The sequence below is a fragment of the Mustela putorius genome, unplaced genomic scaffold (assembly GCF_011764305.1).
Source record: "Mustela putorius furo isolate JIRA1106 unplaced genomic scaffold, ASM1176430v1.1 tig00000228_pilon_pilon_pilon, whole genome shotgun sequence".
Taxonomy (NCBI): domain Eukaryota; kingdom Metazoa; phylum Chordata; class Mammalia; order Carnivora; family Mustelidae; genus Mustela; species Mustela putorius.
Genome location: NW_025421322.1, coordinates 33,296,945 through 33,309,250, shown reverse-complemented (window position 1 = coordinate 33,309,250; position 12,306 = coordinate 33,296,945). Strand labels below are relative to the sequence as shown.

General features: G+C 50.3%; 1 long non-coding RNA gene across 1 annotated transcript; it reads right to left on the bottom strand.

The window, feature by feature from the left end:
* Positions 1-335: 335 nt before the first annotated feature.
* LOC106004923 lies at positions 336-9,720 on the bottom strand. Its single transcript, XR_001178004.2, has 3 exons — positions 9,652-9,720; positions 7,671-7,793; positions 336-571 (listed from the first exon to the last, which is right to left on the bottom strand). It is a non-coding gene; the product is annotated as an uncharacterized LOC106004923 (long non-coding RNA).
* Between the last annotated feature and the right edge of the window lie 2,586 nt (positions 9,721-12,306).

Below are 12,306 nucleotides of genomic sequence, written 5' to 3'. Positions count from 1 at the left end.
CCGTTGCAGTTGTGATCAACCAAGACCCCCGCGGGTCCGGGCACTGTCGCCCTTTGTATCACAAGCGCACACGTCCAAATGTTCACGGGATGTCATCGCTGCCCTTGTCCAAGGGCAGAAAAGCACCCACGGCCTTCCCCTGCCCAGAAAAGCCTCATTCAATGCTTCTCAAGGAGAACGGTCGCCCAGAGTCATGTCCTCCTCCAGGCAGAGGAACTCAGAGAGTTTGAGAGGGGCTTGGCAGGGCCCCTGCAGGTGGTGCAGGGGAACCCTGGTCCTGAGCCTCAGCATCTCTGCAGACAAGGAGCTCTGACAGCTCTTCTGTACACATTTTACACAAAGCCTGTTTATTTTAAAAATCCATTTCTCTCCTACAGACGGCAGACTGCAGGAAGAACCACGAGCACATCAGAGGCCCTGCCGCGGCCATTCGGATCCTCCCTCTCCGGGCGGCTCCAGCGCTTCCCTGGGAAGGAGAGCACATTTCCGGCAACGGGTGACTTCTGCACCAGAGCAGCAGGCCCCCACCTGGGGTGCGGGGGGTACAGAAGCTGGCGTTGGTCTCAGGGGGCTGCAGGTAAGAGGTAGAGAAATGCCAGGAAAATAGTGCCCAAGACGTCTGCCGCGTGTTTGTCGTGTACCCCCATACCTCGGGCGTGGAGGGAGCAGCCGTGGAGAGCAGCTGAGATTTATCTGGTGAGGGACCACCTTCTAGAGCCAGCACTACCCCAGCTTCTCCCACATCCAGCCACACCAGTGAGGCGCTGACAGCTAGCCCCCCTTTCCAGGAAGATGGTGCTGTATCAAAATACTGTGCAGGTAAGTTTGTTTGTTTGTTTGTTTTATGATTATTTATTTATTTATTTGAGGCGGGGGAAGAGAACAGAGCTAGTGAGAATACTACTGGAGGTGGAGAGGGGTAGAGGAAGAGGGAGAAGCAGGCTCCTCGCTGAGCAGGGAGCCTGATGTGGGTCTCGATCCCAGGACCCTGGGATCAGGACCTGAGCAGGGGGCAGACACTTAACACCGGGAGCCGTCCAGGCACCCCGGGCATTTATGTTTTGTGGCAAATCAGGGCAGAGCTCGCAGCAGATGCAGCTTCACCCTGACACTCGATTCCAGCCTCGCCTAGAGTTCACTCCGTGTGGCAGAATCTGGCCTTGAGCTACAAAGGGAGTCCCGAACTGTAGGCGCACCCCTCCTACAGGGACACTTCCCTAGCGGGTACACAAGGCTTGTGAGTAGCCCTGATGGGCACCTTCAAGGAAGGGGAGACGTGGGAGCCAAGAGCCTCCTGCCCTCCCTGCAGACAGTTTGGAGTAGCAGTTGTCTGCCTCTCCAAAGGTCCAGGAGGTGCAGGGGACCCTTTGCCCATAGCAGCAACGTCCTGACATAGCTCAGGGCAGCTTTTCCTTCTGACCTGTCTCCCTCTGGATCTTCACTCCTTGAGGGCTCCTTGTGATCATCGTCCAAATGAATCACATAAATATAAGTCCTCCTCCCAGTCCTTCTGCTTTGGGGGCCATCCTAACCAGGACACCATCTCTGGAACCAAGGGGGCTGTCTCATTAATGGTTCCCAGTTGGCCCAACCCTTCCTGAGCAGCCGGTGCTAACTCTCTGTGTCCCAGATTCAAATAGAGCAACCTTGACCATGAAGAAGATGCATCAATATACTTGACTATGGAAACACAACACATCCCTGGAAAATTCAGGTTCCTGCAAAGTTAAGAAACCTCAGAAATCCCTTCACAAACTCTACCTCCCATGCGGGAAATTACAATATGCATGCCTTTACCTCTCTGTTTTCAACAGTGCTTGAGGTCAAGGGCATGGGGAAGAATACACTTGAAAATGCTTACAGTACCTATAGAACAGACAACAAGAACAATGAGATTGAGGACAGGGCTGGCAGGATCAGAGTAGAGATATTTGCAATGACCTTGGTGAGGAAGTGACATGAAGCACACCGAGGCTTTGCGTCTGCTTCCCCTCAGCTTCTAGGATGGGGACAGGGAGAACATGTGCAGGAGGCACCTTAAGCCCATGAGCCTTAAGTGACAAACCCTTGGTGACAAACCCTCCTGGGATTGTTCCCAGGGAGGGAGAGAAGGAGAGAAACATCATCAAGGTCGATACAGATGTGGTCAAGGGCCAGACACACAAAATAGAAGGCTAGTGCCCGTGTCTGAGTCAGAACAGACACGGCCATGATGTGTAACAATGCACGGTCTAGGTAGTTCAAAACTCCCAAGTTTTGCTTCTCTCTTACGCAGGATGTCCCTCGAGGGTGGGCCTGGGGTTCTGCTCCATACTGTCTTTATGCCAGCACCAGTGCAGGGGATAGCCCCTGTCCCTTGTGGCCACTGATTGGCAGTGGGAAGGAAACATGGCATGTGACTTCCCTGGCACAGAAGCACCATCACCTCTGCTCATGTGACCTTGACCCAGGGCAGTCACAGGACGGCACTAGAGAAGTTAGGATTGCAGCCTTACCAGAGGGCAGAGAGCTGAAAAAGGCTGGCAAAGAATGCAATTTCCTGCAAAACACACTTCAGTACACCTCTTCCAGGACCCCATAAGGAAGCTCCCAACTCTGCCCAGGAAACAGTCGTGGCTAAATGGATATTAATTGTATGATTGATTTTTTTTGCTATTTTCAGGAATAATAAGTACCGTTAACCTTTTGGTTACTTACAATTTAGTCTTTCTTATCACATTCGTATGTGTTATGTGTGGGCACTTTCATATACTTAGTAATAGCTTACTTATATGTGTGTGTGTGTGTGTGTGTGTGTGTGTGTGTGTGTGTGTTTTAAATTCATTTTCATTTGGTTAATTTATTTTATATATCAAGCCACACAGACATCAAGAGAATAGATTTCCGTGTGGTTTCCAGCCGGCACTTCCCTTTTGTCTCCCTGATGTTTGTAATTAGGGGGCAGAAAAGATCCCCCATTTACCAAACTCTAAGAGGGGAGAGAGCCAAGGGCCTGGTCCTGGGCCGGCCACCCACTGGCTTGGTGTCCACATGGCCACTTTGCCTCTCTGGGGCTCTTTCCTCAACTGTAACCAGAAAACAAGACAGAGGTTGGATTAAAAGCTGGCAAAGGTCGCTCCTGGCTATATTTAAATGGCACTCCTTTACTAAAAGGCATGATTTGATCCCTATTTTGGGGAGTTCAGAGTACTTTTTAAAAATATAACACTATATCCGTCTACCTTTCAAACAGATACAAGTCTTCCCTCCTATCATTCTCCTAGGAGCTCCCAGAATTTGACATACGCAGTAAACATTCTTTAAATAGTCATCTTGGGACGATCTGCAAATGACAAGCCATTCTGGACTGAAGCACTCGTGACTCTCATCAACCTTACTTAGATATACGGTTCACTTAAACAACAGTTAATGTTTTTTGAACACTTCATAAGCCAGGCATTCATTGTTCTAACAGGTTATGTTTTTGAAACACCCTCTTCGTGAGCCCTCATAATAACTTGGTGAGTCAGTGTTATTATGGCTTCCCCTTTGGACAGGTGAGTCAACCAAGGCACGGCAAGTGACATTTCTGAGGCCACGCCTCTGGGCAGGAGGGGAAAGCACTCCCTCGGAGAACCCCGCCCCTGCCCCCAAGACTTTTACTCCCAGACCCCATCACTCATCCTTGTTTCCTACTCACCAACCCCCCCCACCCACTTTCCAGAAGCTTCTCTCTGCTCATGCCTCTCCCTTTCTCCTGAAGGCCAACCACCGTCTCTCTTTTCAGGATTATATAGCATATCTATTTCAAGACACCTGCTGGCTTTGTTCGAGCCTTCCATTCTCTTTCAGGACAAAAGCCTGAGGATAGGGGTAGGAAAAAATGTGTAACTTCTCACCTGTGTGTGTGCAGGGGGCCCGGGAAAGGCCCCACGATTCTGCCAATACCTGTGCTCATCAGAGCTGGGGTGCCCCCCTCAGCCCCTTCCTTTTCTCCACCCATAAGACCCAGCAGCAGACCCGCTCCCCGGCGAGAAATGACATCTAAACCCAACAGATAGTTTCTAATTTCACCTTCTTGGAGTTTTCATTTTAGCAATAAATCTCCTCAAGTGGCTATTGCTCCAGAAGCCTTTTCAAAGAAAAAATGAAAACCGTGATCACCACCGTGAGAAAACCAATGCATTTTTTTCGGTTACAGAAATGAAGAGACCCGAGTCATTCCCACCCAGAAAATACGCTCAGTTTGGCTGCGAATCCAGCCTTCTGGGTGCTCCTGGGTTGCCGACCAAGGGGCAGGGGCCCTACTACTCCTTCCCTGATGCTCCCGTCTGCCCCGCCTCCTCTCTGGAAGAGCAAGGCCTGCTCTAAGCGGAACATTTATGCTCCGCTCCATTTCCTCCTCCGTCTGATGAGGACAAAGAACCTCGGACCTGTGGGTGATGGGACCACTAAGCCCACAAGGCATAAGCCTCAGAGAGCCTGGGGCCCTGGAGGGGTCTGTGAGTCCTGGCTGAGTTCAAATCTAAATGGAACTTGGGAATGAATATGCTGACTTAATGAACTTGGATGGGGTCAATTTCAGGGGTCCCCGTGGTGGGCTAGAGGCAGCCAGGGAAAGAAATCTGTCCCTCCACCAGAGGTTTCCAGAATGTAAGAAGACACACACACACACACACAGAACCAGTCCTAGCTCAGACGAGGGCTGACTTGCAGTAAATGAGTAACAAGACGTGTCTTCTTATTTCAGACACAATCAGGGTGGCTCTTATGAGTGTTGGACACACTAGGAGATCCCAAAAGAAGTGCTAAGGACAGCAACACCTGGGTGTCTCAGTCAGCTGGACCTCTGCCTTCAGCTCAGGTCGTGGTCCTGGGGTTCTGGGATCGAGTCCTGAGTCGGGCTGCTTGCCTATCATTTAGCCTGCTTCTCCCTGCCTGTTGCTCTCCCAGCTTGTGTGCGCATGCTCCCTCTCTCTCCCTCTCTCTCTCTCTCTCTGTGACAAATAAATAAATTTAAAAATCTTGGCAGGGGAGTTGGTGGGGAGTGGAGAAGTGCTAAGGATTTTCCTAAAGGATCCGGTGGTTTGTGTAGGCTCAGACAAATCTTGCAGAATGCAAAATGCCATTGAGGACAGCATGCAAAATTATGCAATATTAATTCTTGTTTATAGAATACCTTCTATAAGCCGAAGACTACACATTAGCTGTATTCATCCTCAAAACCATACTGTTTTCCATCGCAGTGATGAAGAAATGAGCCCTTTTGCCGACCCACTGGGAAAGTCACTCAATTTGGTGTCCTTGAGGTTCATTCCGGGTGGGGGTCATTAGCCCCTCCTCCCAGACGAAGGAGTTGAATTGGCTTATCCACAGACACCCCAGAACTAGTCAGCAATGGAATCTGGTCAACGTACTAGGTCATGCTGCCTCCTGACCCCCTGTATTAGGTATTTCTCACCAGCAAAACCCAGTCCATGATGTCGTACCAGGACCCCAACAAACCCACAGCCCCGCAGCTGGGGAGTAGATATCTGCCTCCTGGAGTCAGCCAAGGTACTGGTATCCGTCCTCGAGGTCGGAGGTTGGCAGCTGCTACAGGAAGAGGAACCCAGGAACAGAGACACATAGGAAGTGTCACGGGAATATAGAGGAAGGAGCCAGGACTGAGAAACAGCAGGACAGACCCAGAAACCCAATAATGGAGGGCCTTGACTGGCATGCCAAGAATGCAGACTTTGAACCATCCTCCAGGAGGAGCTCTTGGAATATGGCAACAAGGCCTGGCGGGGTCAGATCAGTGGTCCAGAAGGAGCTCTGCGCTGGGGCTAGGGGCAGGCTAGAAGGAAGGAAGCTGCGTTTGCCCAGGAGAGGGTACGTGGCTACGGCTACAAAGAAATGGTGAAGAAGGAAGGGCTTTCCAGGATGGCTTGTCACCAGTCTTTGCTCTCCTTGCGCAGACATTCATTTTTCACCTGTTTTGCTCACTAACATGCCCCCCCCCACGGCACCTCATAAATATTCATGGACTGAAAAGATAAATGCATAAAGGCAGACCTGTCAAGGGCCAGGTAGGACTCTCATTGACAATGAGAGCGGCCAGTCCTAAGATTCCAAATCGGAACCCAGAGGGTTCATCCCACAGCCTGTGCATGACTTCTGCCCAGGTGGGTAGAATGGGAGGGGCCCGGTCCCTGGGAATGACCCCGAGAGACGGAGACCCAGGAATGGAGAACCAGAGGTCGGCAAACATCTGACTTAAAGAGGATAAACTTCGGCTCCACAAGCTTGCCCTCTCTCCAAACACTGTCTCCAAGCCGTGACACCCTAGGACATTCTCAGCAACATTTATGGGCACAAAGGCCAGTTTGGGGAAAAGTAAAATATTTACAAGCTGCGTTTTCTTTTTTCACTCAAGATGCAAATAGCTTTCCTGAGCCCCAGGGGGATAATGTATGTTCGGGCAGCATAGCTAACTAAGAGAATTGAACAAAGCCCGTGGGGGATGCAGCACTCTGAGCCTCCACATTCACGTTCGGAATATTCGAGAAATAGTAACCGAGAGGCAGCTTCCTAACATCTTCTTCTCTCATCTGTGAGTCCCTTTCAAGTCTGAATCTTCAAAATGCTCCAAGGTCTATACTAAGTCCCCACTTTACAGAGGGCAGCAGTGGGGTGCTCCCAAGATCACAAGGAGAGTTAGTGGCGTGGGTTAGATTAGATGAGCGTGTTTCACTTATGGTGGCGTTATCCAAGCGCCCAGTGAATGCCTGCCTCTGGCGCTGGTCCCTGGGCAGCGCAGACAGGAAGCCCTGTGGTACAGGCTGGTCTGTCACCGTGCACAGACCAGCTATCACAGGCCTGCGGGGTCTCCCTGTCCTTGTTCTGGGCCAAGTGACCTGTTGGGCTCTCAGCAGCCCTAAAGGGGCTGTTGCCCCCGACGGAGGATGGATGGCCCACCACCATGCCCATGGGACCCCACAGAGGCACAGGGACTTGAAGAAATGGAAATGTCGGGCGCCTGGGTGGCTCAGTGGGTTAAAGCCGCTGCCTTTGGCTCGGGTCATGGTCTCAGGGTCCTGGGATCGAGTCCCACATCGGGCTCTCTGCTCAGCAGGGAGCCTGCTTCCCTCTACCTCTCTCTCTCTCTCTCTTAAAAAAAAAAAAAAAAGGAAAAAAAAAAAGAAATGGAAAGCCAAGCCGAGGGTCTCCTTGAGAAATCCTCTCTCGCCCACCCTATCCACCTACCAGATGTAAAACCAAAGTGTTATTTCGATTAGATAGGAGCCCGTTCTCCGTGAGGGCACGGTGAGTGATGCTCGGCCCAACTTCTTTTTGGAATCTCAGGCATCTTTGGGTTGTAAAAATGAAAACAAAAACGAAGTCCAGTCCTTTTTGCCGGAGAGAACCCACCCTTTGAGAACCCATCCTTCCCCCGCTCCCAGGACTGAAGGGTGACCCCTGACTTCTGGTCCCGGTTGGTGACCTTGTCGCTCACACGCCTGAGGGGAGACTTTCCTGGTGTGATGTCATCGCCTGTGTATGCAGAAAATAGGAGTCACCGAAGCAAAAGGGAAGGGCTATAGCAGCCCTTAATGGTGGAGACAGGCTGGGAGGCAGAAAGAGAGCCTGAAATGAAATGGAAGGTGCGTATGGCCACTCTCCAGTCGTCTGTCATTAGGCAAGTTTACCTCATGGTTTGCAGCGGACGTGGACAGCCGCCACCGGACGCAGGCAGGACTGGGAGGGCTGGAAGACGCACAGCCGCCTTGATCTCGTGGCCGCCTACTATGAGCCGTGTGCTTTTCTCTTTTCTGTAATAAACAGGAGGGTGTGCCTGGAGAGTCCACTGTCTGAAACTGCTGTCCAGATGGTGGCCGCAAGCAGCCCTCCCCTCCCCGTGAAGTCACCCACATCAGAATCCCTTTCAGGACCTCCAGGGTTTGCTCCCCTCCCCCACCTTCATCCTTCTTTCCCTCCCCCAGGACCCCAGGGATGTTGATCTTCTCTCCCTGTGCTCTGTACCCCCGCCCCAGGCTCCCCCCGAGGGGGGACACTGGTTCTCTGAGTCACTCAGGAAGTGCTCTCTGCACCTTGCGCCAAGTAGCGCGCAGCCGGGAGGGAGCTGGGTTTGCACCTAAGCTCTGCGCACTCTGAGCCATCCAGTGCTGCCTTCTAGGGGAGAGCCCGCATGCTGAGCACGGCCTGCCAACTGGTCAACGTCACGGGGATATGACCTCCCTGTCCTCCTCCTCATGCTTCCTCAACCCCTCCCAGACAAGAACAGAACATGTCCTGCTGGCCTCTGCTCCAAAGCAGCGGTGTCAATCTCGAATCAAGTACTCCCTTTACCCTGGCAAAAGCACCTGCTTCAGCCGTATTTAGACCAGTGCTGCTCAGCCGGGAGTGAGTTGTGCCTCCTAGGTGACATTTCACGTTGGTTGGGGGACATGTTCGATTGTCAAAGCTGGGAGTGGGGGGTTGTTACCAGCATCTACTGGGTGAGGCCAGGCTAAACCTGTTCAAAACATCCCCGCCCTCCGACAAAGAATTAACTGGCCCACAATGTCAACTGGGTCAAGGTTGAGAAATCCTGCTCCCGACCATGTGCATTGCTTGAAGGTGGAAATCTCCACCTTACTTACTGTCAGATCCCCAGTACCAGCTCAGAACCTGGCACAGAGTCAGAATCCAATATGCTTTGCTGTTGGTGAATAGAGGGAAGAATGAACGAATTCTTCCCTCCCTAAAACATCTGCGATGCACCATCACCTGCCTGCAAACATGTCCATGTCCTGAAGCCCATAAGCATTCAGGCAACGTATCCACACATACCTGCATGGACACACAGATGAGCACACACCCAGATGGGCGTGCAAACACATACACACACACATATGCAGACACATATACACACTACACTCCCATCTGATGCCAGATTCCAGGGACCGGCCTCACTCCCGACACGATCACCCCGCCCCCTGTCCTTAGGAGGATTAGGAGCCTCTTTGCTTGGCCACAGTCGGCGTGACCTGGGTGCAGACACCTCCGCAGAGACATTAAGCGTTCCTTGTAATTAATTTCACTGACTAGACACATTTTCCTACTGTGGCTCCATTATTAAATAAGCAGCGGACCCAAAAGCAAAAAGATCCTTTTTGTAATTACACACGCAGAAGGTAACTCAACAACTGGAAAAGTGAAATGTCAATTTGACAATTGCATAATGGCCCAGACCGACTGGCAGCCAGGTCTGTCTCATTAAAGCTAGTGACGCTGGTGGGCAGTGAGCAAGGAGTGGAGGGGCTGGAGGAAATGGGGGAGGAGGGGGTCAGCTCCAGGAGCCGTGTGAGCTGGAACAGGTGCAGGAAGGCAGGGGAGGAAGGGGCCACGAGGCAGAGGCTCTGCCCCATCTCCCACACCACTGTCTCCTCTGGAGCTGGAGGAGTCTAAAGCGATGGACAGCAATGAAAAGCCCAGATTCCCAGGCGAGGTGGTGTAAAGTTTTAGGAGTTGATTTGCTAGAAAAATTGGAATTGGAAGAGGCTGGGGTTGAGCAGCTCTTGGTTCTGTGATCCAGATCAAATTACTACTGGCCTTCCCCACTTTTGCCCTACAGAAATCCACAAGGTTGTAAAGGTTGGGTCACAGGCCCACGGGGCTTCCCTTTACCTGGCATTCACCGACCTGTAGATATTTCTTAATTACTCATTCTCTCCTGCTGCTATGCTGCAAGCTCCCTGAGCCAAAAGAAGGTGTCTTACTCATTTCTGTACCTCCAGTGACTGTCTTAGTAAATGTGTAATGAATGAGTGAGTAAATAAATGAACCAACAAAGAACCCACCTCGAGTTTCAGGGGAGAGGCAGGGCAAAAGGACAGGCGCCAGCTGTCAGAAGACCTCATTTGCTGTGTCAGGATTTGGGTTTTATTCCAGAGGTCACAAAGAGTTAACCGGGGGTGGGGCGGTATGTTAAGTTTAGGGTGTTAAAAAGATTCTTTGGTATAAGTATATGCATTGCAACTTTTAAATTCATAGCCAACATTCTGAATTTTTGTGTTTTGCTTTGGGTTTGGTTTTCTTTTTTTAAGATTTTACTCATTTATTTGAGAGACAAAGAGAGAGAAAACAAGCAGCGGGGAGGGGCAGAAGGAGAGGGAGAAGGGACTCCCAGCTGAACAGGGTGCCTGACTCCATCCCAGGGCCCTGGGATCATGACCTGAGCTGAAGGCAGACGCTTAACCCACTGAGCCACCCAGGCGCCCCTGGGTTTGGTTTTCAATGGGAAAACTAATGAATCCATCAATGCTGAATACACTTTGACCTTAAACGTCTTTCTGTATTATCTTCCACTGAAGACCTAGAATTTGTATCTGTTAACTTGCTTTCACTTAGGATATGTGATCTGGCTTCGACCATGTAGTAGAAATGTATTTTCATAATTTTGAAAAAATGTAGTAGAGAAATATGCTAAGAGATGTCAACTGGCTGCCTCTGAGAGGCAGGTTCTCCGCTTCCATTATAATTTTGTGTTTTGTCTAGATTTTCTCTCTTGTGCATGTGTCCTGAGACTTTCTAGAATTGCCTGCCCCACCCCTCAGCACCTCGCCTGGAACCTCCCATGTAATCAATCCAGTAACACACAAGCTTCCACGTCCGTGTAGCACGACCACAGCACGGGCTGCAGTGGATCGATGCAGACCCTGGGATAAAACGCACCCAATCAAAGTCCTTCCCCAGCTTTTTGGAAATGAAACTAAGCTGTCTATCTCCAGGTGGCTGAAACAGAAGGTGTGGGAGCTTGAGAACTGAGGCAGGTGGATGGGGCTGGAACAGAGAAGAAAGAACCGTTTCCCAAAGAGGGACAGAGCCAAGAGTGGGGCCAGAAAGAATCCTGCTGGGTTGCAGGCTCTGGCTTCCAAACCCCATGAGGCCCTATCAAGTTCCTGTCTCCTGGTTCTGGGAGCTACCCCAGGATCCATAATTGTCTCTCTTGCATAAGCTGGATCCAGTGGGATTCCCTCCGGCTGCACTCCAGCTAATTATAATTAATAGCAGTTGCTTTCCTTTGAAATTCAGAAAAAAAAATCTTGAGAATATGATGACATATCATTTAAATTTCTGCACATTCCAGCCTCACCTCTAATTGCAGATCTATACTTTTGCAGCTGTGACTAACTCACCAAGCCTTTCTTGGAGGGATTTCCCTTAGAATGAAAGAAGGAAGACCAGTGCTTTCTGATCTACCAGTGGGGCGACTCGCTCGAACAGATCTTGCCACCATCACCTGCTTTCCCACACAGTCTCTACCAGGACCCGCCTTTGGATGGGCAACCATGAGGGGAACACAGCCAGGGGTCCACCCTATGAGTTAGCCCCGAGTTAGCAGGTTCAGAGCAGGTGTGAGAAGCCTGGGTCAGAATCCCACCTCTACTCCATCTGGACTAGTGAGTGTATATATTACTAACTTCTCTACCCTTAATGTCCTGATCTAAAATGTTGCAAATAATGGACATCTGCCTTCTAGAACTTGACAGGAGATCCAATGACTTAGTGCCTGTGATCTCATTCAGCAGGGTTCCTGGTGCACCAAAGGCCATAAAGAATGGCTCACCTTGTCAATAACATCTCTCATCTTCTTGGTTCCTTCCTTAATTTCCACTTTCACAAGAACATGCCTTACTCCTATACCCCCATAACTACCACATCTCCTTGAGTTGCACACTCTTCCCAGAGCGTGCAGGTTTTGTGCAACACAGCAGAAGGGTATCAGTCAGCTTACACTTAGGCTGTAGGAACAAACATTCTCTCCCAAACTTGGGTGGATAACAACCGCAAAGATTCATTTCTAGCTTACAAGTCGTGTTCGTGTCAGCCCACGAATGCAGTACCTCTCGCTCCACGCCTCTTCATTCCAGAGCTAAAAAGCAGTCCCTGTTCAGGACAAACCCAACTTATAGCAGAAGTAAAAGAGAGAAAGGAAAATACCTTAAAGCATTCAAGAGAGTCAGTGCACACCACTTCCACTGACATTTTATTGGCCAAAGCAAACCAGCAGGCCAAACCTTCTATAGGTGGGAAATACAATTTTCCTGCATGGATGAATTCAAGAAAATATTTTGAACAAATAATAGTCTTTCTCCACCTGGTTTAGGGACTCTCTGGATGGACACACAGGAAGACATTTAACTTTAATGTCTCAGGTACTGATTCCCTCCGGGCGGGGGAAGTGAGAGGAAAACCTGGTTTCATCATTTGGCTCTGTCCTTTGGTGTTTATCTCATTGGACACCAGGGACCCTGGTAACAACAATTCCAGCTAGCATAA